Below are 27,990 nucleotides of genomic sequence, written 5' to 3'. Positions count from 1 at the left end.
AGGCAGTCTCAAGGGCTACCTGATTCATTCCATCCTTAAAGCTGAATTCTTTCCCTCTGGAAACACAGAAAAGACCTTCCTTAAAACTAATTTATTTTTATAAAGACTAAATTCACCAAAGTAAATTCACCAAAATAGCATACAATGACTGACTTCTATCTTTTGACTGAAATTTCATTAATCAAAGAAAACTAGATTCACATCACAGAAGAGACTGAAAATCAAACAGAACATCTAGAGCTCAGAAACCACCCTTCTCCTTTCCTGTCTTCGTCTATACTCTGGACGGTTCCCATGCATATGCATGCCAATTCTCATGCTTGCTCTCCTGCCAACCTGTGTACCGTCAGTTCAGTTCAGCAGACTCAATTCCAAACTTCAAAGGACGACTTTAAATTTTCATGTAGTATTTTAGAGATGGCATGTGCAAAAGTATTCACAGAACAGAGCCATGAGTTAAACAACACATGGCACAATGAAGGGTAGAGTATTATGAAGTAGATAGTTTGCAGATTAATGGGGAAGGATTTGCCAAGTAGGTATGAGAGAGGTTGTAGCAAGTAGTAATGAGATGATGTTGAAAAGAAAAGCAGCCTTTTGAGAACCAAGACTTAAAGTGAGTGACAAACTTTGTGTCCTGAAGAATGGCCAGAAAACAGCAGGGCATTCTTGGAGTCTTCAAGGCTATAAATAAATTCAGAAGGCTGATAATCCAATAGGCAGATCCATGGGTTTTCACCCAAGAATCATAGGAGCAGAATAAATCACATTAAAATGGGGCAGAAATAATTTAAAGGCAACTGTTATTTATGATCTTTGATACAAGTGATTATAGGTGATTTTGTTTCTTCTCTGTGAGGAGCTTTATTATATGAATTTACTACAGTGGATAAGCATATTGTGGTTATATTTCTCTTTATTTAGAAAGACACACATTAAAAATAGAGAAGCATCCAAATGAGCATCCTCACGCATAAGGTCTTAAGATGTGCACAATGTGTCAGCCGGCTCATAACCGTAGTTGATGTATTCACTTAATATTGCATGTATGTGATGTGAGCTAAAACACATGTGATTTAAATCAAATCGTAAGGTTTCTATTCAGTGTTTTACAGGTGTGTTTAAGGGGAAACCTTCCTAATTTGAGATATTTCACCATCTTGTATACCAATTCCATGAGCTGTTGGGGAACAGTTTAACCTTTTTTTAGTGTGTCTTTCACAGTAATGATAGCAAACACATGGATTATCAAAATAGTAAGGCATAGAAAATTGGCAAATTAGCTGATTATCTCAAAATTATATAAAATTCTCCATTGCATTGTATTGCAGTAAAATATGTTTTCAACATAGTACTCCTAAATGATGTAATAATGTGAGGGCCAACTTAATGACAGATATCAACATAATCACAGAAGGTGTTTGTATTTATGAACCAAAAGCATGTTCAGAAGTTTCTCCCCAGTCTGCTATTATGTATAGTAGATTTTCAGTTGAAAGAAAAGAAAACTTTTTTTTTTATTTTTACAAAACAAGAGTGGTCCTAATATTTTAGTCAGTTGACAAACAATAGTTACATAAAAGCTATTATTTATATTCAATATATTTTAAATTATGTATATTTGTGTGTGTGTGTGTGTGTGTGTGTGTGTGTGTGTGTGTGTGTTTGCCTGCATATCTGTGCATGGAATAGTAGTGCATGTGGAGGCTAGAGATATTACATTATCTGAAGCTGGATTTACAGGTCATTGTGAGCCACCCAATGTGATGCTATGAACAAAAGTCAACTCCTTTGAAGACCAGTATGCACTCTTAAACACTGAGATAACTCTCTAACACTGAAAAAACTATTTCTAAAACTTCATGAAAAAGCAAAATAATATACTGATGTTAGCATGTATATGCTATATGTATAAAATTAAATTACGTACCACCTCCTGCCAGTTGGCATTTCACTCACAGGCGATACTCATCATTGCTTATTCCTTTTCGTTTGTGTAATATTTTTCTCAATGTACATTTATTAGTAAGATCACAATAAGAATATATATATATATGTATATATATGCTTTATTAAAGGTAGAGAAATCATGAATGTTGTTCAAAGTGGAAAATTTCCAAGTAAGGGGCAAATATGAATTTTGTGGGGCAGTTATGTCTTTCTTTTATTATTAAAAAGTTAATAATGTTATTTTAATATCATCAGGTTATGATATAACTCTAAGTTCATATGTGTCATGCATCTTCAAGTTCTAAAGTCTCAAATTTATACATGCCATCCTATTTTGCATATGTGTGTATCTGAAGAGTTAGGTATAACAAGACAAGGTTTCTCTAGTAAATTGTTTTTGAAGCACAAATATAGCATTTTACTAATCTAGTGTTTAAATGTGTTGAGAAGTGTTCCCCAGTAGGGTAATCCAAAATACAGGAAAGAAGAGCTTGTACCATTAATTCATTAAATTTAGCCTCCCGAATCGGGCATGACACACTACACCACAGACATCTAGACTAAATAGTGGAAGGAGTGTGGGGAGGATTTTCAGGGGGAAGGGGCTCATGTAAGTCTGAGGACCAGCCACAGGACTACAGGAGACTTCCATTTCTGAATACCATGTCACTAACGACCTGTTCAAGGCTGAGTTTGAACTTGAAATATCATGGACACTTTGAAAAAGGATTAAGAAGCATTTAAACTAAGGAATATCTCCTCACACTCAAGAGTAAGGTGTGGAAAAATTTTGGGAGTATCATGTCAAGACTGTGTGTGTGTGTGTGTGTGTGTGTGTGTGTGTTGTGTGTCTGCCTGTGCTATATTTTTAAAAATTATTATTTTTGAGGAGATCAGTGTTTTCTGGAAGTTTGCACTTGCCAGACTCTGGGAAATGGCCACTCCCAAGCCTGACGCTCTCTTGATATTGAATCCTTCACTTTTTCTCCTCTGTACTATTTTGACAGTCTTTCATAATCACTAATTTTGTCTCTGCCCTAAATCAGTGCTAATGGGATTTTTCAGGGATTTTACCTGTTTTTCTGTATTAGTTGTTAAGTAATATCAGCAGAGGATAGGAAAGGGTTGGACTCAAACACTTCAGACTGGCAATCCAGCCAGTCACAAAAAAAGTGCAGAAATTCTAATGTACTTTTTCGGTGGTTTACAGTTTTATCTACAGATGATAAGAGATGAGGGCCAATGATGTCCCATTTTTAAAAGAAAGATACATTTAAATATAAGGGACTTTTTCACTAGCAGCCCATTTAACATATTACAAAGATTCTCTGATCTGCTGACAGCATATAGCCATAGTTCCCTTCTTTCATTTTTTTTTTCTATTTTTATTTCTTTTATTTTTGTGGTTATTATATAATTACATTACTCACCCCTTTTATTTCTTCTCTCTAAATCCTCTCATATATACCCATCCTTACTTTCTTTCAAATCCATGGCCTCCTTTTTCACCTATTGTTATATATATATATATATATATATATATATATATATATATATATATGTGTGTGTGTGTGTGTGTGTGTGTGTGTGTGTATGTGTGTACATATACGTTTTTAAATACAACCTGCTTTGTATAATACTCTGTTCTGTATAATGCAATCTGCTATGTATAATTATACAAATCTGTATAATGTTACTTATACATACACTTTCAGAGATGACCATTTGATATCTGATAAACAGTTGGTATGTTCTTCTCTGTGTAAGACTATTTCTTGCCTATGAAATATTCTTTAGTACCCTCAATGTATCTCTCCTTACATCAGCCTGTAGCAAACGCTGGTGTCTCTAATTTCTTAGTGTATTATTTATATATTTTATATTCTGATATTAATAATCTTTTCTAGACTAGATTTGAATTTTTTGATTTAGATAAAAATTAAATTCATACCACCTCCAGTCGGTTGGCGTTTCACTCACAGGCGATACTCATCATTGCTTATTCCTTTTCTTTTGTGTAATCTTTTTTCTCAATGTACATTTATTTGATTGTTCACAGTAAGATCACAATAAGAAACACTCAAGACAGAATTATTAACAACTGTGGAACATGACAGATAGAAGTTCTAGAACCCATGTTTGCTATTTTTAACACACCAAACGCAGAGTGTGTATACAGAATCTTATTGGGTTTGTGACTTCATCTGTATTCCAGCATCTGAATTTCTCAGTGCACATTCTCAGTGCACATTTCATCCATTGTTCCTTTGCTTTTTCTCCATGACCAGGTTTTTTTTTTTCTTCTCTCCTCCTCTCGTATATGTTGCCTCCAATTTTTAGCCTCAATCCCAGTTTCATAAGTAATTCCTCACAAGTCTTTTGGTTTCTCACCCTTTCGCTTCACAGTGCAAAATTACTCTGCTCCCCTCCCAGAAAATTACTTTCTCTTTCATCTTGTACCTTTGGCATTCATTTCCTGTGGGGTTTCATCACAAACAGCAGCAGGTACTGTTAACTGTTTAAAGGCCATAGAGAGGACAAAAAAAAAAAATCCTAAGACTCAGTTGCAACAGCTGGAATTTTAGGTGCAGTAAATTGTCACTAACAGGTTCACACTGGTTCTCTGACAGTAATTTGCAGTACCCCATTTGAATAGATTAGGAAAAGTAAGGAACTGAAAACATACAAACCCCTTTCTTAGAGGCACAGAGGAGAATCAGAATCACCAGGGTGTAGATTTGAACCACATAATAATGTATGTGTTAAATAACCATTTTCTCAGTGCAATTCAAACTCTCCCCTTGACATGGAAGTCTCTATACAGAAACCCTCTCGGTCTCTGGAGTTTCTTGACTCCTGAAGCAAGGTACTCACACTGCTATTTTGAGGTTTTTTTTTTTTAATGGACCATTAAGCTGAGTGCAAAAGTCATAAATTATCTGTTAAAGTTACCCAAATTATAGCTATCTGTGGTTTTGTGATGAAGGCCAAGAATGTGTTTTTAAAAACACACCCTATTGAATGGAAAATAGCCAAGCATAGAAAATAAGTCCATTCTGTTTCTCATGTAAAAGTTTCAGTCAGTTAAATATTGCTACCAATCTCTTCTTCAACAACAAAACAATTATTGATGCAAATTGGCAATAAATCCTGTTAATTTTTCATCCTATTGCTGTCCTATAAGGTAGGAAAATCTGGGCTTTTGTTTTGGCTTGGTGTTTCAATTCCATCTACAAAAGGCATTATGACAAAAACACAATTAGTTTTTAACTTAACAAGATCATAAAAATGCAATCTACCTGAGTTGAGCTAGTACAGCTGTGTCTCATTAAAATGTTTACCCAGAACACTGAACATCAAAGGCAGAAACATCTGCATTCTAAATCAGGCATTGTGAAATAGACGTTACACAGTTCTTTCCATTGTTGAAGTCTAACAAATTTCAGGATTCTGACGCTGTATGAATCATGACGTTAGCACTGTAGTTTGCAGACAGTAGACAAAACTGAGAGTCATTGTTCTTTTCTACTTACAATGGAAGGAAGATACTAATAATCTGTGATGTTTACGCTTTAATTCTCATAAAACTTTTCATTGTGCCCTTTCTGCGAACATAGATCAAAAATTTTCCATTGTGGTGTCACCTAGGGAATATATCCTGAATAGACTTAAGCCACAGAAGATATAAAATTATTAAATAACGTTGGAAAGAATGTTATATATAAATGGCTTGTTTATAACTGCACACAAACCAGTGTTCAGAAAAAAAAAATTGTAGTTTTTGTTCCTAGCAATAAAAGCAGAGTAGATAGTTGAGAATCTGAACTATGTGACAGACATTATCACAGCACCATTTTAAGTGTGGTCATCTTTTTGTTTGTCACAAATGGATTATGTAGAGAAGGCTGGCCCATGCTGTGGGAGATTTCTTGCATTCCATTGCCTGAAAACTTGTGAAGATTTCATAGCCCTTATCAATTGCCAAGTCAACACTCTGTAAGAATGGGGGGAACCGCCGGGCGGTGGTGGCGCACGCCTTTAATCCCAGCACTCGGGAGGCAGAGCCAGGCGGATCTCTGTGAGTTCGAGGCCAGCCTGGGCTACCAAGTGAGTTCCAGGAAAGGCGCAAAGCTACACACAAAAACCCTGTCTTGAAAAACCAAAAAAAAAAAAAAAAAAAAAAGAATGGGGGGAACCATGACTATTGGCTGATTCCTGTGCGATAATCTGTCATGTGACTACAGAGTGAGTCATTGTGTAAAAGAAATGGAACAAGTGAGCAAAGAGGAAACTGAAGAAATATCACTGTGACTTCAGTAGGAGTGGTCCCAAAGAGTGCGCATCAGTTTATTTTACCAAGCAAGCATATAATGTTGCTTTTCTTCTGTGGATGATTTATGTATTAATGAGATCATATAATTATATTTTCAGATGAATGATTAATTAAAATGATATGAAAAGGAAATAATAGTCTCTCTTTCTCCATTCTCTCCTCTCCTTCCCCCTTTAGCTAGGAATTAAACTCATGACACTGTTCATTGTTTGAAATCCCTTTACCACAGATTACATCCCCAGTATGAATTATCAAATTTTAATAAAAAAAATCAACATAGCCCTTCTATTTGTTTTTGATAAGTGTTTAACATGAAGAGAAAAAAGACAATTATAAATGATTTTTCTAAACAGAATTTTATATTTTTCCATGGAAAAATAAAAGGTTTTAAAATGTATCTCGAGAGCCTGGGGAAAAGGTTGTGGTGAAGACTTGAACTCTCAGAGGACCTGCACTGAGGTATAAGCACCCATATGTTGCATCGAAACATTCTTTTTTTTTGTTTGTTTTTGTTTTTGTTTTTCGAGACAGGGTTTCTCTGTGTAGCTTTGCGCCTTTTCTGGGACTCACTTGGTAGCCCAGACTGGCCTCGAACTCGCATCGAAACATTCTTAAACTCCTGATCCAGGTGATCTGATACCTTTTGACCATTATGGGCACAAGAAGTGCAAACAGTGCACATATATTCATGCAGGCAAAACATTTATATACGTAAAATACAATAAACAAATTGAAAACTTATATATTAGCTTCCCTTTTCAGTAAAGCTTGAAAGCTGTTATTGTAGAATATTAAATCCTCATTTTCAAATAGTTACATTTTAAGAGTTAAATCCAAATATGGTATCACTGTTTCACATAGTCAGCATGTAACACTTGTAAGAGCAAGAAGATTGTTACAGTCTCATTTAAGAACAATAAACTAAGTTAAGAGTCTTAGCTCCAGTCTATTATCCTAGCTTATCAGAGTCTGAAATAGAAGGACCAACAATAAAGTTGAGGCCTACTTATGCTACCTATTAAGTGTCAGGACTTCCTGAGCTACAATGCAAGACCCTGTCTAAACAAACAAAACCAGCACCATGCCAAACAAGAAGATAAAAAAAAATAAGACTACTTCCCAAATCACTCACAATCTTAAGAATTTTTAACTAATGAATACTTTACTCACTGTATCTGTACCCTGTAATGGCATTTGCTCTGCCCATGACCTTGGGTTATAGGGCCGGAAGGAGGCAGTGGTGCTTCTTGCCCTTGTATGTGACCTCTTATAAGGAAAGGGAGAAGGGTCACATGCTCCTTCTCCCTGCTGCCTTTAAAGTGGAGTCACTCCCAGTCAGATTAGAGGACGACTTCAGCTGTCTACTCCGTTCTGTATTTGTGAGTGTATTTCCTCAATTTGTATCTTAATAAATCTCTATTACCCATTAAATAGACTCATGTGGATTGATTTTTTTCTTTTCATTTTTCTTTATTAAGAAATTTTCTACTCGGGCGCACGCCTTTAATCCCAGCACTCGGGAGGCAGAGCCAGGCGAATCTCTGTGAGTTCGAGGCCAGAAATTTTCTACTCACTCTACATACCACCCACATATCCCACCCCTCCCACCCCCTCCCACCCCCCAGCCCTCTCTCCCAAGCCACCCCACATCCCCACATCCCCCAAATCAAGGTCTCCCATGGGGAGTCTGCAGAGCCCTTCACACTGAGCCTAGGCAGGTCCAAGCCCCTTCCCACTGCACCAAGGCTGAGCAAGGCATCTCACTACAGGCATTCCCAGAAGTCTTCCCATAGACCAGGGACAGATCCCGATCCTCCTGCCTGGGTGCCCCCAAACAGTTAGAGCCAAGCAAGCGTCTTCCGTATCCATAGGGCCTAGTCCAGTCTCATGGGGGCTCCACAGCCATCAGTCCACAGTTAATGGGACTAGTGTGGCTGGTCATCTCTGCACGTCCACATCATCCCATCATAATTTCAATGTCCCCCATCTGCTGAATCACTCCTCTCTCTCATCGATTGGATTCCCGGAGCTCAGCTTGATACTTGAGAAGTATGTCAATATATATATATATGTTTACCTATAAGTCCTATACATAATATTAAATATTAAAATACCTCCAGTTTTTAATATTGTCAGACATCTAACATGAAAAATAAATTTTCATTTATGTATATACAAACAATTTCAAACAAACCCGTTTGGACATTTTCAACTTCCTTAATATTGACTACAAAAATCTTTTCTCAACATGTCCTCTGGCATGGCTAGTAACCTTTTATAATAAAGTTTAGCTTTTGCTACATAGAGTAACTATATGGAAACATTTCTCATATAGATTGTAATTTTTGTAACATCCTGTGGTTTCTCTTCTTTGCTTTGCAATTTTTTTCACCATTCTTAGTTTACCCACATGAATATGAAATACATTTTGCCCACTTACTACATACAGCATGAATATTTGGTGATCTAAAGGAGAAACATATATAAAATATCAGGAGCATGGACAGTTGAAAGACACCCACATCCTGGCCTGGGTCTTACAGCAGGGCTAGCTGAAGATATCCACAGGCTGGCCTGTGGTAAGGGTTCAGTGTTTATGATATACCAGAAGCCAGAGGACTTGAACCAGACCAACAATTCATTGAAAAGAACATTTGCAAGGAAAGCTGAGGGGTCAAAAGGGTGTACTGTGTGACACATTACAGCTCCTGATGCCACTAAGAAGAATGAAGAGGTGTTGGAGAGTAGCGAAAGGTGAAGGAGTCAAGGTTTTTGTTGTTGTTATTTGTTCATTTGTTTTGTTTTATTTTTAATTAATATTTGTTGTTGGGGGATTTTACTCTTTTTTCTTTTGGGGACCCGCCACCCCATTCCCTAATATTGCATACAGAGGCTTATTCTTGATTATGAACGCCCTACCTTAGCTTGGCTTAGTTTCTTGCCAGCTTTTCTTTTTTTTTTTTTTTTTAGTATTTTTATTTTATAATTAATTTAAATTTTACATATCAGCCACAGATTCCCCTGTCGTCCCTCCTCCCAGTCCCCAACCTCCCCCCACTGCCCCTGTCCACCCCACATTCCCAACTCCTCCAGGGCAAGGTCTCCCCTGGGGAGTCAGCCCAGCCTGATAGATTCAGTAGAGGCAGGTCCAGTCCCCTCCTCCCTACACCAAGGCTGAGCAAAGTGTCTCAGCATAGTTCCTAGGTTCCAAAGAGCCAGCTCATGCACCAAGGACAGGTCCTGCTTCCACTGTCTGGGGGCCTCCTAAACAATTCAAGCTAATCAACTGTCTCACTTATCCAGAGGGCCTGGTCCAGTTCCGTGCGGGCTCCTCAGCTATTGGTTCACAGTTCATGTGTTTCCACTAGTTTGGCTACTTGTCCCTGTGCTTTTTCCAATCATGGTCTCAATATCTCTTGCTCATATAATCCCTCCTCTCTCTCGCCAATCGGACTCCAACTTAAATTACCACATCTACCTTTTGCCTCTGGGCTTTTCCTATTCTCTTCTGTAAATCTTACTCTTAACTCCTACTCTGTGGCTGGCTGTATAGCTGGGTGGCTGGCCCCTATTCTCTTCCCCCTTTCTCTCTTGTTCCTAGCCTCTCCTCCCAGATTTCTCCCTGTATATATTCTCTCTTCCTGCCAGCTCCTGCCTTGCTATTGGCCATTCAGCTCTTTATTAGACCATCAGGTGTTTTACACAGGCACAGTAACACAGCTTTACAGAGTTAAACAAATGCAACATAAACAAAAGTAAGGCACCTTAAAATAATATTCCCCAACAATTTTTTTTAATTTTCTTTTGGGAAGAACGTTATTGGGGATGAGGGACAGATATGGAGAGACTGGGGAATGAGCTTGATTGGGGTGCATGAGGTGAAATTTCCAAAGAATCAATAAAGAATTATGTGAAAGTAGCAGTCCAGTCATCCTTGTTCCACATCTAGTATCCTGCTATGAGTGAGTACATACCATGTTTGTCTTTCTGAGTCTGGGATACCTCACTCAAGATGATTTTTTCTAGATCCATCCATTTGTCTGCAAACCTCATGATGTCATTGTTTTTCTCTGCTGAGTAGTATTCCATTGTGTATATGTACCACATTTTGTTTATCCGTTCTTCAGTTGAAGGGCATCTAGGTTGTTTCCATGTTCTGGCTATTACAAACAATGCTGATATGAACATAGCTGAACAAGTGCTCTTGTGGTGTGGTTGAGCATTCCTTGGGTATATGCCCAAGAGTGGTATAGCTGGATCTTGGGGGAGATGGATTCCCAATTTTCTAAGAAAGCGCCATATTGATTTCCAAAGTGGTTGTACAAGCTTGCATTCCCACAAGCAGTGGAGGAGAGTTCCCCTAGCTCCACATCCTCTCCAGCATAAGGTGTCTTCAGTGTTTTTGATCTTAGCCATTCTGACAGGCGTAAGGTGGTATCTCAGAGTTGTTTTGATTTGCATTTCCCCGATGATTAGGGATGTTGAGCAATTCCTTAAATGTCTTTCAGCCATTTGAGTTTCCTCTGTTGAGAATTCTCTGTTTAGTTCTATAGCCCATTTCTTAATTGGACTGTTGGGCATTTTGATGTCTAATTTCTTGAGTTCCTTATATATTCTGGATATCAGTCCTCTGTCAGATGTGGGTTGGTGAAGATCTTTTCCCATTCTGTAGGCTGTCGCTTTGCTTTGTTGACCGTATCCTTTGCCCTACAAAAGCTTCTCAGTTTCAAGAGGTCCCATTGATTGATTGTTTCTCTCAGTGTCTGTGCTACTGGTGTTCTATTTAGGAAGTGGTCTCCTATGCCAATGTGTTCAAGACTACTTCCTACTTTCTCTTCTAGCAGGTTAAGACACAGGGATCGCCCAATGACAGAGAAATGAAATGAGATCTACATGAACAGCCTGGACATGAGTGGGGGTAGTGAAGAGCAAGGGTCGAGGGAAAGAGAGCTTGGGTAAGCAGGAGATCCCAGCTGGATCAACAACAGAGAGGGAGAACAAGGAAGAGGAGGCCATGGTAAATGAAGACCACATGAGAATAGGAAGAAACAAAGTGCTAGAGAGGCCCACAGAAATCCACAAAGATACCCCCACAACAGACTGCTGGCAATGGTCGAGAGACAGTCCGAACTGACCTACTCTGGTGATGGGATGGCCAAACACCCTAATTGTCGTGCTAGAAACCTCATCCAACTACTGAGGGATCTGGATGCAGAGATCCATGACTAGGCCCCAGGTGGATCTCTGGGAGTCCAATTAGCGAGAATGAGGAGGGTTTATATGAGCGAGAATTGTTGAGACCAAGGTTGGATAAAGCACAGAGACAAATAGCCAAACGAACGGAAACACATGAAATATGAACCAATGGCTGAGGGGTCACCAACTGGATCAGGCCCTCTGAGTGGGTGAGACAGTTGATTGGCCTGATCTGTTTGGGAGGCATCCAGGCAGTGGCACCGGGTCCTGTGCTCATTGCATGAGTCGGCTGTTTGAAACCTGGGGCCTATGCAGGGTCCCTTGGCTTGGCCTGGGAGGAGTGGACTGGACCTACCTGGACTGAGTCCACCAGGTTGATCTCAGTCTGTGGGGAAGGCTTTGCCCTGGAGGAGATTGGAATGGGGGGCAGACTGGGGGGAAGGTGAGGGGGGCGGGAGGGGGAAGAACAAGGGAATCTGTGGCTGATATATAGAACTGAATTGTATTGCAAAATAAAAATTAAAAAAAATTAGGTTTCTTTGAATTAAAAAATCTATACCCTAAAAAAAAAAAGAATTATGTGAAAAAAGAAAACAGAAACAGAAAAAGTAAAACAGGAGCATGTATATTTTCTTCATTTTATTAATATGACTATATAAAAATCACTTTTACAAAATTACAGGCCCTCTTCGTGTTTCATTACATAGTTACAGAATTAGCATATAGACACATATTAAAATTCGAAAGTTTAAACAAAATTTGTAAACTTATCAAAATAAGTATACATATAAAGGAAGAATGAATATCATTTAACAAAAAAGATGTTATGAGTGAATATGGTCATCAAATACTATTTAAATTCTAGTAACATTTAAAATACATTTTCTCTAAGTAAATGCACTTTCTCTTTAATTATAAAAAACATTTAATTGAATGTTTCAATTTCATTTTCAAATAACATTTGTCATTATAATCAATAAGAGATTTTTATAATTAAATATGAATTCTGAGATGCCCCTTTCCAGTTAATTCATTTTCTTTCCAAATTATATTTGACATCAACAGTTTGATAGAAAACTTTCGTAGATTCACTGCATTCACTTTTGATCTTTCGTATAAAAATCAAATCCTTGAGGTTTTTAGTTAAATTGATATATGGTGTTAAAAGGGGAAATTGCTTGCTAGAATACAATCATCAAAAAATGAAGAATTAAAAACTTCAGCCAATATAGGAAGGAAAGTAAACTTAGTGTGTTTTCAGTTGGTAGGTAGATTAGTATAGATAATATGGAAACCAGTTCAGAGGTTTCTCAAAAAACTAAAGCTAGAGCTCTCATAAAGCCCAGCAATAACAATTATGTGTATGAACCCAAATAAATTGAAGTAGCTAACTTTAAGAGATAGCCCCTCTCATTTTTATTGTAACATTATTCACAAAACACTATATATATGTGTGTGTGTGTGTGTGTGTGTGTGTGTGCAACACACATGAACATCAATACATGAACTTAGAAAGAATATATTTTCATACAGATGTCCATATTAACTATACAGATAAACACACATATACACAATGGAACGCTATTCAAATTCAGAAAAGAAGCCCTTATATTTGTAGCAAGGATAATTCTGAAAGATATTAAGTTGAAAAAACAAACCAGGTACAAGAAAATAGATACTAGTTTATATTTTATATGGACTTTTTTAAAAGTAAAAGTCAGAAGTAGAGAGAAGCATTGTACCTAAGGCTCAGAGACGGGTCAAGTCAAAAGAGGAAATATTGAGCAAAGTGCATAAAGTTTCAATTTGACAAGAAGAAAATAATTTTTTTAAATTAATTACACAGTATGGTGTCTATAGCTGACAGCTGTATTTGAAAATGCTTAATAGGTAGAGATTAAATATTCTCAACATAGGATTCTATTATAAAATGTGATATAATTATACATAAAATGCAATATATATATAAAGCAATATATGTATTGTAAACTAATGGATATAATAACACATACATTTATTAAAACATATAATCAGACACTGAAAGTGAACATAATTATTTGTACATTTACAAAGGAATCATTCTTTGTCATTATTATTATTATATTATTATTCAGTTTTGAAAAGTCTTTAATGTAAGATATTTGGACAGTAATTTATTTCTCCCATTGTCCCACATTCATCAAGGTACTTATTTCATTCTAAAGTAAAACGTATTTACCACTTTACTTTCAAATATTACAAGTGTAATACTTTAAAATTCGATAATTATATTTCAGTTAATATTTTAAGTGAATTTGTTACATTGAACTTGGATTAGCAGTCAATGTATCTAGAAAATTCTTTAAATGACTTGACAGTGAATAATTTTAAAAAAATTATAATTTAACAGGCTGTGAATTTCTACATTATGCCTCAAATTTTATGTTCACTTCTAAGTAATGTCAGCCAAGGAAATGAATTTGATAGTAATTTCTTTTGCCTCCTAAGGTGTTTAATAGTTTAAATAATTTTAAAATTGCGTTTGTTGGAAATTTTTGTAAATTTCTATAATATATGCAGAAGATTATTGAGGTAAGATTTCACTGTGTAGACTTGGATTGCCTTGAACTCACAGTGTAGACCAGGGTGGCTTGAGAACCACTGGCCCAACTACCCTGTGCTGGGATTAAAGGCATGTACTGTCATGTTTGACTTGCAAGTTTATACAATCATACATATAATATTGATGTGCAACACTGATTTACAACATATTGTACCAACATTATATTTTCTATTTTGGACATAGAACAAGTTTGTTTTTTATTAATTAGCATGTCTAGCATGCAGAGAGGTAACCAGTGGCAACGGCCTTTGCCCTACAAACCTGACAAATTCCACTGAATTTACACACAGATTTCAGATCAGCATCCTTCATATAGTGTTGTTAAGAATATGAAGTCATGTATAAGATGATTATTTTTAAGAGTTATATCACTCAAAATATTTTGACTTTCATTTGTACATTTTCTATGATGATTGAAAACATTTACAGTTAGAACATCAATGAGGATTTTTGGTTACAGAAAAACACAGTGGGATGAAGTATCATAGTTAGTTCAGCTCCTTTGCATCTGCACAATACTGACATAGAATCAATTCCTTAAGTTAAATGAGCATAGTCTTGTACATCACTTAATAGGTACAATGAAAGGTTTTACCTGCAAAGAAGTCATTACCAATATGAGTGTTCCATTTATGGTGTATAGCCTTAAAAACCCTTCTAAAATTTAGTTCTTAGAACAATATTTAAATGACCAGGCTGTTGTAGTTTGGACCTCCCTGTCAGGGCAATAGCTCTATGTGGTTTTGGTGTCATAATTCTATATGGGGGGAAGGATCTACACATCTTCACTCTAATCTGTTGTCTCACACACAGAGGTTTGATGACTTTAATGATTAGTGTTTGCCCAGAACTGGCTTTCTTCTTCCATAGTCTCTTATTCTCCATATATTTTCCCACATGTTTACCAACAACATAGATTTTTATTTTGATATGGATGTTGTCCAAGAGGAACAGAACATCTAATTCTAGATTTGGAACTGTCAAAATATCATTTCTACTATCTTCTTTTGGTCAAAGTAAGTTCAAAGACAGTCAAGAGCTCAACAATTATAAAAATGGACTCTCTGACCTCATGGAATGATTGGCATTTTTACATAGGGATCTCCAAGTTTCTGGTTCACAACTATTGAAAAACATCTCTATTGACCAGTAGATTCATATTGTTATTCTACTAGTTAGTAATGAATGGATTTAGGGACATTACTTATCTCCCTAATTTGGACAGTTCTTAGCTGCATGAGTATGTCAATCTTTGTTTTCTGTTAATCTTGATCATAAGGTGAGAGCATATATATATATATATATATATATATATATATATATATATATATATATATATACTACATTGAGCATAGTGCTAGACACACTGTATACTTAATAAATAAGAATTATTACAAAAGCATGTTTTGTGATTCCCTTTAACCTCCAACCCATGTTAATTGAATACAGATATAGAGGTCAGGTTTCAGCATTAGTATAGTCTCTGAAATGTTATTTTATAATAGTGTCTGCACCACAATTTAATAGTGTCTTGACCAGAATAGTCTGGACAAGTAAGCTTTTAGTAAATCAAAAGACTTTCATTTTAGCCCTGTGAAGCTTGTTTACATAAGAGCTTTCCCTCTACATTTTATGCATTATCAGGCAGTATAGAGTTGAAGATTTTAATGTGTGATTGGCAGTCATATCCACTCAAATATCCTTGTGCACATACTGCTTGAGCGTCATAATTACTAAGTATTAAATTCAACCACAAACTACTTCTGAGATGGCTAACTATAAATGGAAGGCTTAAGAAGACTTTTAAGAAATACAGTCACTGTTATATAATAGCATTTAAAAAAACATACAATTGCTTTTAAATAAATTATTTCTTAGTCAATGAATACATATAATGTATATAACTCTTTTCTTATTAGTAGATATACATTTCTTCCTGACATTGATACCAAATAAAATTATCATAGAATGATAAATTATTAAAATATAAATTGTATCTCAGTCACCAGATAATCTGTTGCTCTCCACCTTAACCTCTCAATGAGGAAAACATACCTTTGTTTTACTTTACTTCAAGGAAACAATATTAAAAACAGTGTCTTCTGTAAAACACTCTCCATTTATCTCTTAAAAGCTACCTTTAGTGTAAATCATATGCTATGTTCCTTAAGTGAGAGAATAGGGAAGAAAATAATAGAAAAGGGGGAAAATAAAATAACATCTAAGAGACAAATGCTGATTCTTCATGTTCTTTCAGACTTTCCAGGAACCCAAGAATTAGCAAGGTAGAAAATATGGCAAGCTCGGTGCTTCTGTGGTGTGATCTACACTTGAAGTCATCGGTGAGGATCTGAGCTCCAGTGTGTTACTGGAATGAAGCATAATACTGAATTCCAGAACTCACAATGAAAGAAAAGCTCCTGGTTTGGTGATGTTGACCTAATCTCTGTGAGCTTCAGGAATTTGAAACAACTTTCTTATGAGGGTATTATGAGGATATTGTCTATGTTGTGAATATGCTCTGAAGAATGGGAGCCTGTACACCCTCTCTCTGTGCACCCAGAAATGTGTTATGAGGCCATTAGGGAAGGCCATAGGCTACACCATAAACAATTGTATCAATGACTTCTGAACAATGATGCTCAATGTGTGGTCAGACCATTATTTGCTTTTGGATTCAGAGTGAATTCTAAGCTTTACTCTATGTAAAGCCACTCAACTTGTGTTTCTTAACTATAGAGTGAGAAACCACAAGAATAAAATATCTGGACTTGAGACTTAAGAGCATATGGTTCTTGAGAACAACAGAGAATATTATTAACTGAATATGTCATACTAAAACAAAACTATAGTGATAAAAGTAACTAAATTAAATAACCACATGAATTATTAAATCCAGTTCTTACAGATTCTTCAAATAGGACTTACATTTTTTACATTCTCTGTCATTTAGATGTACAACTATTAAAGAAGTTGATAATAAATCTGAACTAGATTTTACATCATCATTCTCTATCTAACCACATTATAATATCCATTGCATACTGTGTAGACATTCCTTATCTTACAATTGGGCTATATCCCATAAAACCTGAAAAGGTGAAATTATCATGAGTGCAGATACATTCACTCCCCGTGAACTAAAGAATCCCATATACTGTTGCCTTGTAGGATGGCCTACAATTCCAGGAGCTGGAACTTACAGCTACTGCTTAGAATTTCCAGGCAATGCCCTCTGGCCTATTCCTGATCTGAAGAATATAAATGTTAAAATATTAAAGTGTTATTTATGCATAACTCTGATGGAATTTTTGACATTATTAACTGGAGTAATAATATGTCAAACTATGGTAAGTGGGGTACCATAGTATCTGATATAGTTCAGACCGAAACCATTGCTTATATATTAACTTCTATAAGCAAAGACTAAGGAAAAATATATCTGATAATGTCATACAATATTTAAAATGTGTGCATATACAGATATTCATAAGAAAGCACACATTGGTTTTCTATCCAGTTTATATGTACTTTAGATATTCTATAAAGATCAACAGCTATGGTTAAATTCCAATTGGGCTGTCAGAAAATATGAGAAAACATTTTTTCAGTGTTCAGATTATAAAAATAGATTACTTTCATTAAAATTATCTGCGTTATTTGAGGATTGCATACATTAATGTTATATATTCTCATCAAAACTACCTCAAAAATCTTCTGCTCTAATTCTAAACCTGCATTCCTTCTACTCACCCTCACCCCCCAATATCATGTGCCTTCTCTTCTAACTCACATAGTTCACTTAATACTTACTGTATGGAATGGGAGTAAGACCTGCTGAACCATGTGTTGCCTTTCTGGGATCAGATCCCTGAAACAAACTCTTCCTTGTTTGCAGGGGGCCATCAATAGCCAATGTTCTTCAGCCACTGTTTGGGTTACATTAGCCCTTCTCTCTTCTGTGCTGGGTTTTTGGCTAATTTGGTCTTGCACAAGAACTGAGAATGTACTCACAGTCACTGTGAATCCATGTGTGCAACAGCCTTACCATGGCTGGCAAATAACTCTCTTTGCCATTATATAAGAGATTGTATCTTGTATCTTGTATCTCTTATAATCTTTACTGCAATCTTCTCTTCTTCAGTGTGGATACCTATTAGCAGAATATCTTACAGTATAAATAATAGCACAATGTAATTTATAATACATGTCACTTTTAGGATAAGCATGGTAAATTTAAACTGGAGGGTTGAAAAGGAACTATATATACAATGCCCCTTAAATATTGGAGTCTGTGTTTAACACTTGAGTAACAGCTCATTATATGTAATTGATAATCCTCATTGAATCTTAGTTTTACTTAAACAATATTAGGCATGTTATTTAATTTGCTCAAGAAAATCTCCTCATTTATAAAAGAGGAATAGTAATGGTGACTATGTAAGTTGAGACTCGGGATTAAGCTTTTTATGAAAGAACACTACATTGTCTAGCATAAAATACCTATTCTTTGGGAAATGCATATGCGTTTATGTAAAAAGAATAGATGTAGAAGGCCTAGGTTAGACTTGTTTTAAGATTTGAGTTGGTGGTAGTTTTTGTTTCCATCCCTACTGGTGGAGACATGTTGCTTATGAGTCAGCTTTGACCACCCAGTAATTTGAAAAACTGCAGTACTGAGTGTGGAAGAAATCTGCTATTCCTTGCTCCGCGAGACTCCCTTTCAAAAGTGTATTGCAAGTTAAAAGCCAGAAACAAACAAAAGAGACCCCCCTTTTTTGCATCACACACAAGGAAACCAATGTCTGTATCTCAACAATTAAAGAGTCGAGTAGTTATGCATGCTTGTTTAAATGCTTAGTGCCTGTATCTGGGTATTATGATTTAAATATGCTCCTGTGGTATAATGGCTTATTTTACCAGAATTCACCTAATTGAATCTGACATTCCACATTCCTATGTATGTAATGCATCAACTTAAACTATCTGATTAATAAAATACATCTAGTATTTGCTGCATTTCCTACTCTTTCCTTGGAAGGCACCTAAAGGAAATTAAATACCTCAAAACCTTTTCACCTTTGTGATTTTGTAATGTATACTTTAGAGGATAGCAATTTTTCTAGTTTTCTTTTAAGTTTAACCTTAGTTACTGAACTATACATATCAGTTGCAGCTCACATATCTATTAAGGAATAGAATAATGGACTATAGATTAACCAAATGCACATGGAACATACACATTTTGCCAGTTATAAGTCACAAAGTGCAGGGCTCTAACTTTGAACTTGAAGATTTCAGGTACAATTGTACCCTAATTGGAGGATTGTGTTGCTCTTTTATTTTGAGCTTCAGGACTAATGAAAGATAATTACACCATAAACCTGGAGACATTCTCTTTTAATAGTATCACCAGATTTTGAACATTCAATACGTTTCCTGGGCAAGTCCATACCCTTGGTGTTCTTGACTGCTTAAATTTACAGAATGTTAAAGCTAATACCTGCTGCTCATATATGTTTAGTTTTACAGAGGGCTGCTTTAAAATTCTGATTCTGTTCAAATCAGAGCTAAGAAAGACTGCCTAGCTGATCTGGCAGATAATTCAGAGGTGATGAGCTTCACCGGATGAAGTAATTCAATCTCAGGTGAAAGGAAATATGGAACAGCTAGATGGAGCCAGTCATGGCTAACAACATGTATGCGAAATAAAACCTGACATTTCTGGTCTGCAATGGGCAGAGAGAACAATGGAAAGTTGGTTAAACTGACTTGTCGCACTGATACAAATATCAGAATATACCTTAAATTTCTGAAATAAATCTTTCTGGGAAGCATTACTAGTGTTGGGTGAAAGCCTTAAGCCTTAAAATAAATATTTTTCAAATTTATTTATAAATGGAAACAAATAAAGTCAGTAACATATGTGAGTGAGTGTATGCATGTATGTGTGTGTATTACTTAGTAAAAGTGACCATGTTGATTCCTAGAGAGCCGATCCTGAATTGTCATCGTACATTCAGTGATGGTACTAGTAAGAGAAACCCCACAAAACAAGTGAAAAAAAAAAGAGCTACTGAATTGGGAAGAAAGGAATGTCAAGCCCCCATATGAAATTTTGCCTTGATTCATTTTTGAGTTATTGGTATCACCATTTTAAATGCTATAATGACCTCATAACATGGTAATATACCAGAAAATACAGTTGAATTTGGTATCTGTAATGAAATTACAAAATATTTTCACAATTTAATTTGAAACTTAATGGTGTTCCCCAATTATTTTCCAAACATGTTCTTGTTGGGAAAAAAATCAGAAAGGTGGCCCCATTTTGCCTTTTGTTTTTACCACAGTCTGCACATTTGATTGAGTGACCACGGGAAATTTTTATCTAAATGTATAAACCCTCCCACCAAGCAAAGCTTCCCATTAGTTGTTGGGTTCTTTCCATTCTGTGTCCTTGGTTCTAAATGTAGCTCCTCTCTTAGAACTGTCTGTAGGACCTAAGATATCCCCAACACTGGAAATTAAAGTGGAAATCTAAAGCCACCCTTGGAAACAGATCATGTGAGTTGTGTAGATAATTCAGGCAAATAGTCCTATGTTATTTTGTCTAACCATAGCTAGGCATTTTTTTATATATAAAATGACATCAGATAATGATCTCAGTTTTCATATCTGAAAACAGCATTGCTATCTCTTTTTGGTAATTAGAATTACTTGCCAAACTTCTACCATTATTGTTTTTTCCTTTACCAGAGCAAAGGTGAACTGTACCAATTTTTTGTACTAATTTCTATTATAATTGCTTATAATCAAAATGCTCTTCTAATGATTAAAATAGTTTATGTTCTCATTCTATACCAGTAGATATTAAAGTTTCTTATTTCTGTAAAGGCCCTATTTAATGGGTAAAAAAAGTTCCAGAGACACTGAATCCACACAAACTTATGGATCATATACAGCATATATTTTAGTACATTTATATTTAAATATTTCATTTAACTTTTTGAAATTATACTATAATTACATAATTCCCCCTTCCTTTTCTACCCTCTAAACACTCCTGTGTATCACTACTCTATCTCTTAACTAATTAAGAGATAGCCTTAATTTAATTAGTTGTTAATACATATATATGTATATAATATGCATGTGTGTGTGAATATACATATTTATTCCTAGATACATAAATGCAACCTGCTCAATTTGTACAATGTTAGTTGTATGTATATTTTTAGAACTATTTAACATTTTTCCTGAGTCTTTGTCATAATAAATCAATAAAGGAAAAATATGAAGCTATGCTTCTGTCATAAGACAGTCCCAGATGAGTATATCTCCCTGTAGAGTTTTCCTGTGTAAGAAAGCCATAAGGAAGGGCTCACTTCCTATTGTCTTTCTAAGCAATTGTAGTCCAGACAACATAAATCTTCTGAGCATGTTATGGAACTAGAGAAGCTGGAATTGCCCCTTGGTTTTCACTCATCAGTTTCTTGTAACTTTTCTCCACAGTATTTTAAATTTATATTTGACTTAGAAATATATTTTCTCTAATTATTTTATTGATATAAGGCCTCCATGGTATTACAATTATTGATTCACATACTGGAATATATGTATATGTATATATAATTTTGCTAACATATTTACATGTATAATATCCTTTACTCTTTCATTATTCAGACAAAATTACAGCTCAAACTCTACTTGAAATTACATAGTTTAGTTTAAATTCTAAAAGTAAATTTCTACAAAAACTTAAAACTTATGATTCATAGTTAATACTCTTAAATTCATTAGGCACAATTTTTCTTAACAATATGCAGTCAAAATTAAAAATTAATAATACTCACAGTGAGGTTTCAGGAATATAACCCATGGTTTAGCTAAAGTTTCTAATGTCAGAAATTATATCTGTATTGTGATATTTAAATTAGATGTGCAAACATTAATTTACATATTATAATGCATATATGCTATAATGAGATGACTCAAACTACTTGAATTATGTAGATTAACAGTCCTCCCAAATTAAATCATATACTTCTGAGAACTGTTTAGTTCCATTCCCATTTTTTAATTGGGTGGCTTGTTTTCTTGGTGGTAAGTTTATTGAGTTCTTTTTATATTCTAGATATGAAGCCTCTTTCAGATACAGGACTAATAAATATTTCCCCCACTCTGAATGCTGAATCTTCACTCAAACAATGGTGTCATTTGCTGAAGAAAAGCTTTTTAGTTTCATGATCCCTCTTTTGTCAATCATGTGTCTTTATTCCTGTGCTACCAGGATCCTATTGAGAAAGCCCTTCCTTAATTCGATATGGTGAAGCAAATTCCCTACTCTCTCACATAACAGATTCAGGCTGTTGGTCTTAAATTCAGGTCCCTGATCCATTTGAAGTTGTGTTCTTTACAGGATGAAAGATAATGAAGATGAAGTTTCATTTCTCTACATCAGTGGGCCTCAATTCATGGGCCACAACCTCTTTGAGGATCACATATCTGATATTTATATTATGATTCAGAACAGTATCAAAGTTACAGTTATGAATTAACAGCAAAATAATCTTATGGTTGGGAGTCAACATAACATGAGGAACTGTAATAAAGGGTCACAGCATTAGGAAGTTTGAGAACCACATCTCTACATGTACCTATTCAGTTTGACCAGAAGCCTTTATTGAAGATGCTGTCTTTTCTTCAATGAGTATTATTGGCTTCTTTGAAAAAATGTAATAGTAGAGGTTTGGGCTTATAATGAGTCCTCTATTCTATTCCAATGGTCAATGTGTCTGTCTGTTTTTATTCCAGTGCCATGCTGGTTTTACTTCTATAGCTTTTGCAATATGACTTGAAATCAGGGTAGTTGATCCTTTCAACATTTTGTTATTGCTCGGGTAATTTTGGCTACTCTCATCATTTGTTTTTCTATATAAATGTCATTTTGTTCAATTCTGTGAAGACTGTTTGTGTGAGTGCTAACTAGTTCAGACAATGTGGAAATCAGAGGGGAGTTTCCTCAAAAGACCAGAAATGGGTCTACTATATTATCCAGATGTACTACTCCTAAGCAAATACCCAAGGAACTCTATATCCCACTACAGAGAAAGTTGCTCATCCATGTTCATTGCTCCTCTATTCTCAACAGACAGGAAATGGATAAAAGTCTAACTACCCATCAATTGAAGAGAATATAATGGAAATGTTATACACATACACAATGGAATACCATTCAGCTATAAAGATGAAATTATAAAATTTAAATGTGAATTGAGGAAGCTGGAAATTTTCATGGTGAGTAAGGTAGCCCAGAATAAATACTAAGTTCTTAAGTGGATGGAGCTTTGAATCTCTAGATATATGTTTTTAAACCACAATACCAAAGGAGTGAGAAAACCTGTAAGGGGCTATAAAAGGAAAGAGGGTATCCAAGGAAAAAAGGATAGAACACAGTGAGAAGGGGGAAGGGGAGTAATAAGTACTAGACGGTTAAATAGGATTGGGTTTGAAGGGAAGGGCTGAGGATTGAGGAGAGGGAGGGAAAATTAACATTAAGGATATCTGAAAACATCATATTCTAGAAGATTCCTAATATTATACACATACACATATAAAATGAGTTTAAATGTAGTTAACATATAACAATTAGATGATGCTTCACCAGATATCACAGATTTTCAAGCAAAAGGCCCAGTACCAGATATCGGTTGCTTATCTTCCAACTGTTATAAGAACATCAATAAAATTTTCAGCTACATCACTCAGGACAAAGAGAAGGAGGTACTATGCTCAACTTACTAAAGAAAACAAAGCTTACCAAAGTGACTATCTTATTTGTTGAAACTCTTTTTCAAAAGAACCACTAATACAGACTATCTTATGATTGTGGTAGTATATTAATCAACTTAGTCATGGTATAGAATCCGAATAGAAGATTTATTAATAAATATGTTAGTGGAGATAGCATAAAATATGTAATGTGAGGTGAATGGCACAAAGAATAAAGGGTAGATTATAAAAGTGGAGTGGTTTTACATAAGATTGAACTTAACTTGTCAGTTTAAGGCTGGTTATTTTTATCATTATTATATTGGATATCTTCATGGTAAACACATAAGACACAAAAAAAGGAAGTGGCATGGAATCAAGACATCTCTTGAAAAATATAAAACAAAATGTAATAAATCAAGATGTAATGATAGGAAAAAATAACTGCAGGGAAGGCAGAAAAATAGAAGGAATTTCCAGAAGGTCTCCTGGAAAGGGGTACTAAAACATCACAAAATGAATGTACCTAGCAGATTCTAACAGTTTGTAGGAATAAATGTCTTCATAAAGAGTAAATAAAGATCCTAAATAGCTTAATTAAATACCTAAGAAAATAAAAATTAAATTAAATTAAATTAAAGAAAGAGAACTAAACCTAAGGTCTGGAATATGAGAAGAAACCACAAAGAGAAGATCAGAAGTAAGTAAAATAGATCTTAGCCAAGGAATAGGGAAGAAAAATAAAAAAAAATACAGCAAGTTTTGGAATGACTAGGTGACAAAACCATATCTAGACTAAATATAATAGAAAATACTTTTAAATAATTTATAAAGTGGGGGATATATGGTAACTGACACTATAAAAAATAAATATATTAAAGAAGCAACTTTGAGAGCTTGAATGCTCACAAATTTTGCTAGACAAAATGGATAATTTCTAGAAACATATATCATACCAAGTCTGAATCATGAGAGAAGAGAAAATATGAACAGACATTTTTATCAAACATAGGACTGAAAAGTAATTCAATAAAGAAAAGTTCAAGTCTAGACTGTCTCATTAAAGCCTATTGCCAAATAAATGAAAAAGAGTTATTAGTAATTCTTCTCATTTTTTTCCTCAAATGAGTACACATTTCAGAACTAATTCATGAGGCAAGTGTCAATCTAATAATGTGCCAAAGACACAAGAAAAGACAAAATTCCCTGTCTTTTGAGTAAGATGTAAACTTTCTTCACAAAATGTTATCAAATCAAATTCGATGGCACATTAAATGTCTCTGATGCTATATCCACATTTATCCCAGTGCCATGGGAGACAATGTCTTGCATATAGAATCAAGCATTCAACATGATAAACCAGATTAGAAAGATAAAGAACAACAGCAAAAATTTCAATCATCCAAAGAGATACAGATGTGGCACTTGAGAAATTTCAATGACAATCTTCACAACAAAAGCGTACACCAAATTAGTTAGAGAAGTCTGTTACCTGAGTACAATAAATGATTTGTCTGAGAATCCCAGAGATAGTGTTATATTGAACTAGGGAAGGGGGCAGTTCTGATAAGCTATGGAACAGAGCAAGGATATTGTCTTGACACTTATATTTAACATAGTACCTGGAATTCCTGGCCATACAAATAGGTAGAAAAGGAAATAGAGTTAACTCTAGTAAAAAAAAAAAAAAGGGGGGGGAGGGATACCCAGAGACAATTGATTATTGGTGAAATTATTAAGGCCAGTCCACATAGTTAAAAAGGAAATTTATTTAGTGGTGTAACGTACAAATGAAGGGATAGGTAGGTTGCAGGTTCTGGGAAAGACGCAGCGCATTCTGGCGGTGTTCTCTGCAGAACTCTCCTCAGTCTACCTCTAGCATCCAGGGTCCAGGAAACAAGAGAGGGCAGAGCATTCAGATCTCGGGTCTTTAGGGTCCTCTCTTGGTCCTGCCTTGTAGGCCTGATAGTTACAGAAGCCTCAATGGGTGTTGGAACTTCCAGACCAAAGCTGGAATGGCTACCCACTACAAATGATGCTCTCAGCCTTAACCAGAGAAGCCTCTCTTTTGTGGTGATATTGTGTTCCCCAAAATATTGTGCACCCTAATAAACTTATCTGGGGTCAGAGAACAGAACAATCATTAGATATAGAGGCCAGAAAATGGTGGCACACATGTATTTAATGCTAGCATTCCAGAGGCAGAGATCTGTCTGGATCTCTGTGAGTTCAAGGCCACACTGGAAACAGCTAGGCGTGGTAACAAGAGCCTTTAATCCCAGGAAGTGATGGCAGGAAGCAGAAAGGTATATAAGGCCTGAAAACCAGGAACTAGAGTTAATTAAGCTTTTAGGCTTTTGAGCAACATAGTCCAGCTGAGATTCATTTTGGATGAGGATACATAAGCTTCCAGTCTGAGGAAACAGGATCAGCTGAGGAACTGGCAAGGTGAGGTGGCTGTGGCTTGTTCTGCTTCTCATCTTCCAGCATTCACCCCAATACCTGGCTCCAGGTTTGTTTTCATTAATAAGACCTTTTAAGATTCATGCTACACTCTTTCCAACAAATGTTGGTGAATATAGAGACTCCTGGAAGCACAGAGTCCTGAGAATAAGTGATAGATGCATGCTCAACACTAAACAAGACATTTATACCACCCAAGGTTTGGAGGACATTGCAGAAGAGGGGGCAGGCAGAACCTAAGATGGAAAAGAACAAGGATCTGCAGGAACATTTTCTGGGCATGAAACAGGTATTGCAATCAGAAATGTACAGCAGTTTGAGAGGCTGGCACCATGTTTGCATTAGAATAGGCCTGTCAATACTCACACACTCGTGGAGTAGGGTCTCATGCACCATATTCATCACTGATGAACTATTTGCTATGGACATAATCAGCTTAGGAACTCCTCAGTCTCCACCAGTCACCAATGAACAGTTTCAGTCCAATTGCCGTGTAAATGGGCCCTGGATACATTAAATGGCTCACAAAACTAAACCAAAATCCATAAATCTGGGAAAGGAACTTGTAACAAACAGTGTGTGGTTGGGGCAGGGGTGATGATAGGGATGCTAAGGCATTGGGGAGGAATTAATCAGAATGTATTATATGCATTATTAAATTGTCAAATAACAGAATTAATATTGTTTTAAAAGTAATACACAAAAATAACAAAGGAACATTTATGTTCCTATACACTCAGAAAAAAGCAGTCAATAAAAGGAGGTGAGGATAAAGGAGTAGAGAGAAGATGTTAAAATAAACAGGTATACCAGCAAGGATGGGAGAATAGATACCCCACATTTCTCTGGTCATCTGACGAACCAGGGGCAGTAGTACCCATAGGCCAGTACTCTCCCCAAGCTGAAGACTGTCTTTGCCACCTCTAATGTAGAGAGTAACAACAATGCCATTTTCTTATCCTGAATTTCATTGGCCATTCTCTAGCCTTTGTATTTTAGCCACATGCTAAATATCTCTTAAATAGAAATGACTGTGATGATTACACTAGAGCTGAATTTTGTTTTCGATAGGGTCATTTTAGAAATGTGAACTTCTCTTATTGCTGTGTGTGTCAATGTAATCATTATTTTTATAGAGTTACAGTTTATCTTTCTCCCACCATCTCCAGTTGAGGAAATCAGGTTTTAGTGCCTGTTGTATGTGTACGACTTGTATTTTTAATGAGACCAGCAGAGCTGGCAGTATGTCTAGGGATGTCATCACACACTATTCTCAAATTCACATGTACATAATAAGTTTTAGAAAGAATTGAAAAAAATTGGCATAAACAGACAATTGTTTCATCAGAAGTTACCTTTTCCCATAATGAGAATGGGTTGGGGAGAACCTTCAACCTATCCTTTCCAATTCACCAAAATCTTCTTGAAGATTCCAAGTGTATGTGAATAGATATAAAAATAAAATAAAAATCCTGCAACATCTGAGTCTCTGAAAATAAAACTAATTAGTTTTATTAAAAGTAAACTAATTAGTGTGTAGTGTTCAGTGGATATGTCATGGGACACAAAGTAAGCATGTTTAAATGTCTGTGCTTTTATCTACCAAATGTGTTAACCCATGAAAAGTCAGTGACTTGTGTGAGCTTCAGAGGGCAAAGTCAAGGGAGGGACA

The sequence above is a fragment of the Peromyscus eremicus genome, chromosome 2, assembly GCF_949786415.1.
Source record: "Peromyscus eremicus chromosome 2, PerEre_H2_v1, whole genome shotgun sequence".
Lineage (NCBI taxonomy): Eukaryota > Metazoa > Chordata > Mammalia > Rodentia > Cricetidae > Peromyscus > Peromyscus eremicus.
This window is presented reverse-complemented; position numbering follows the sequence as displayed.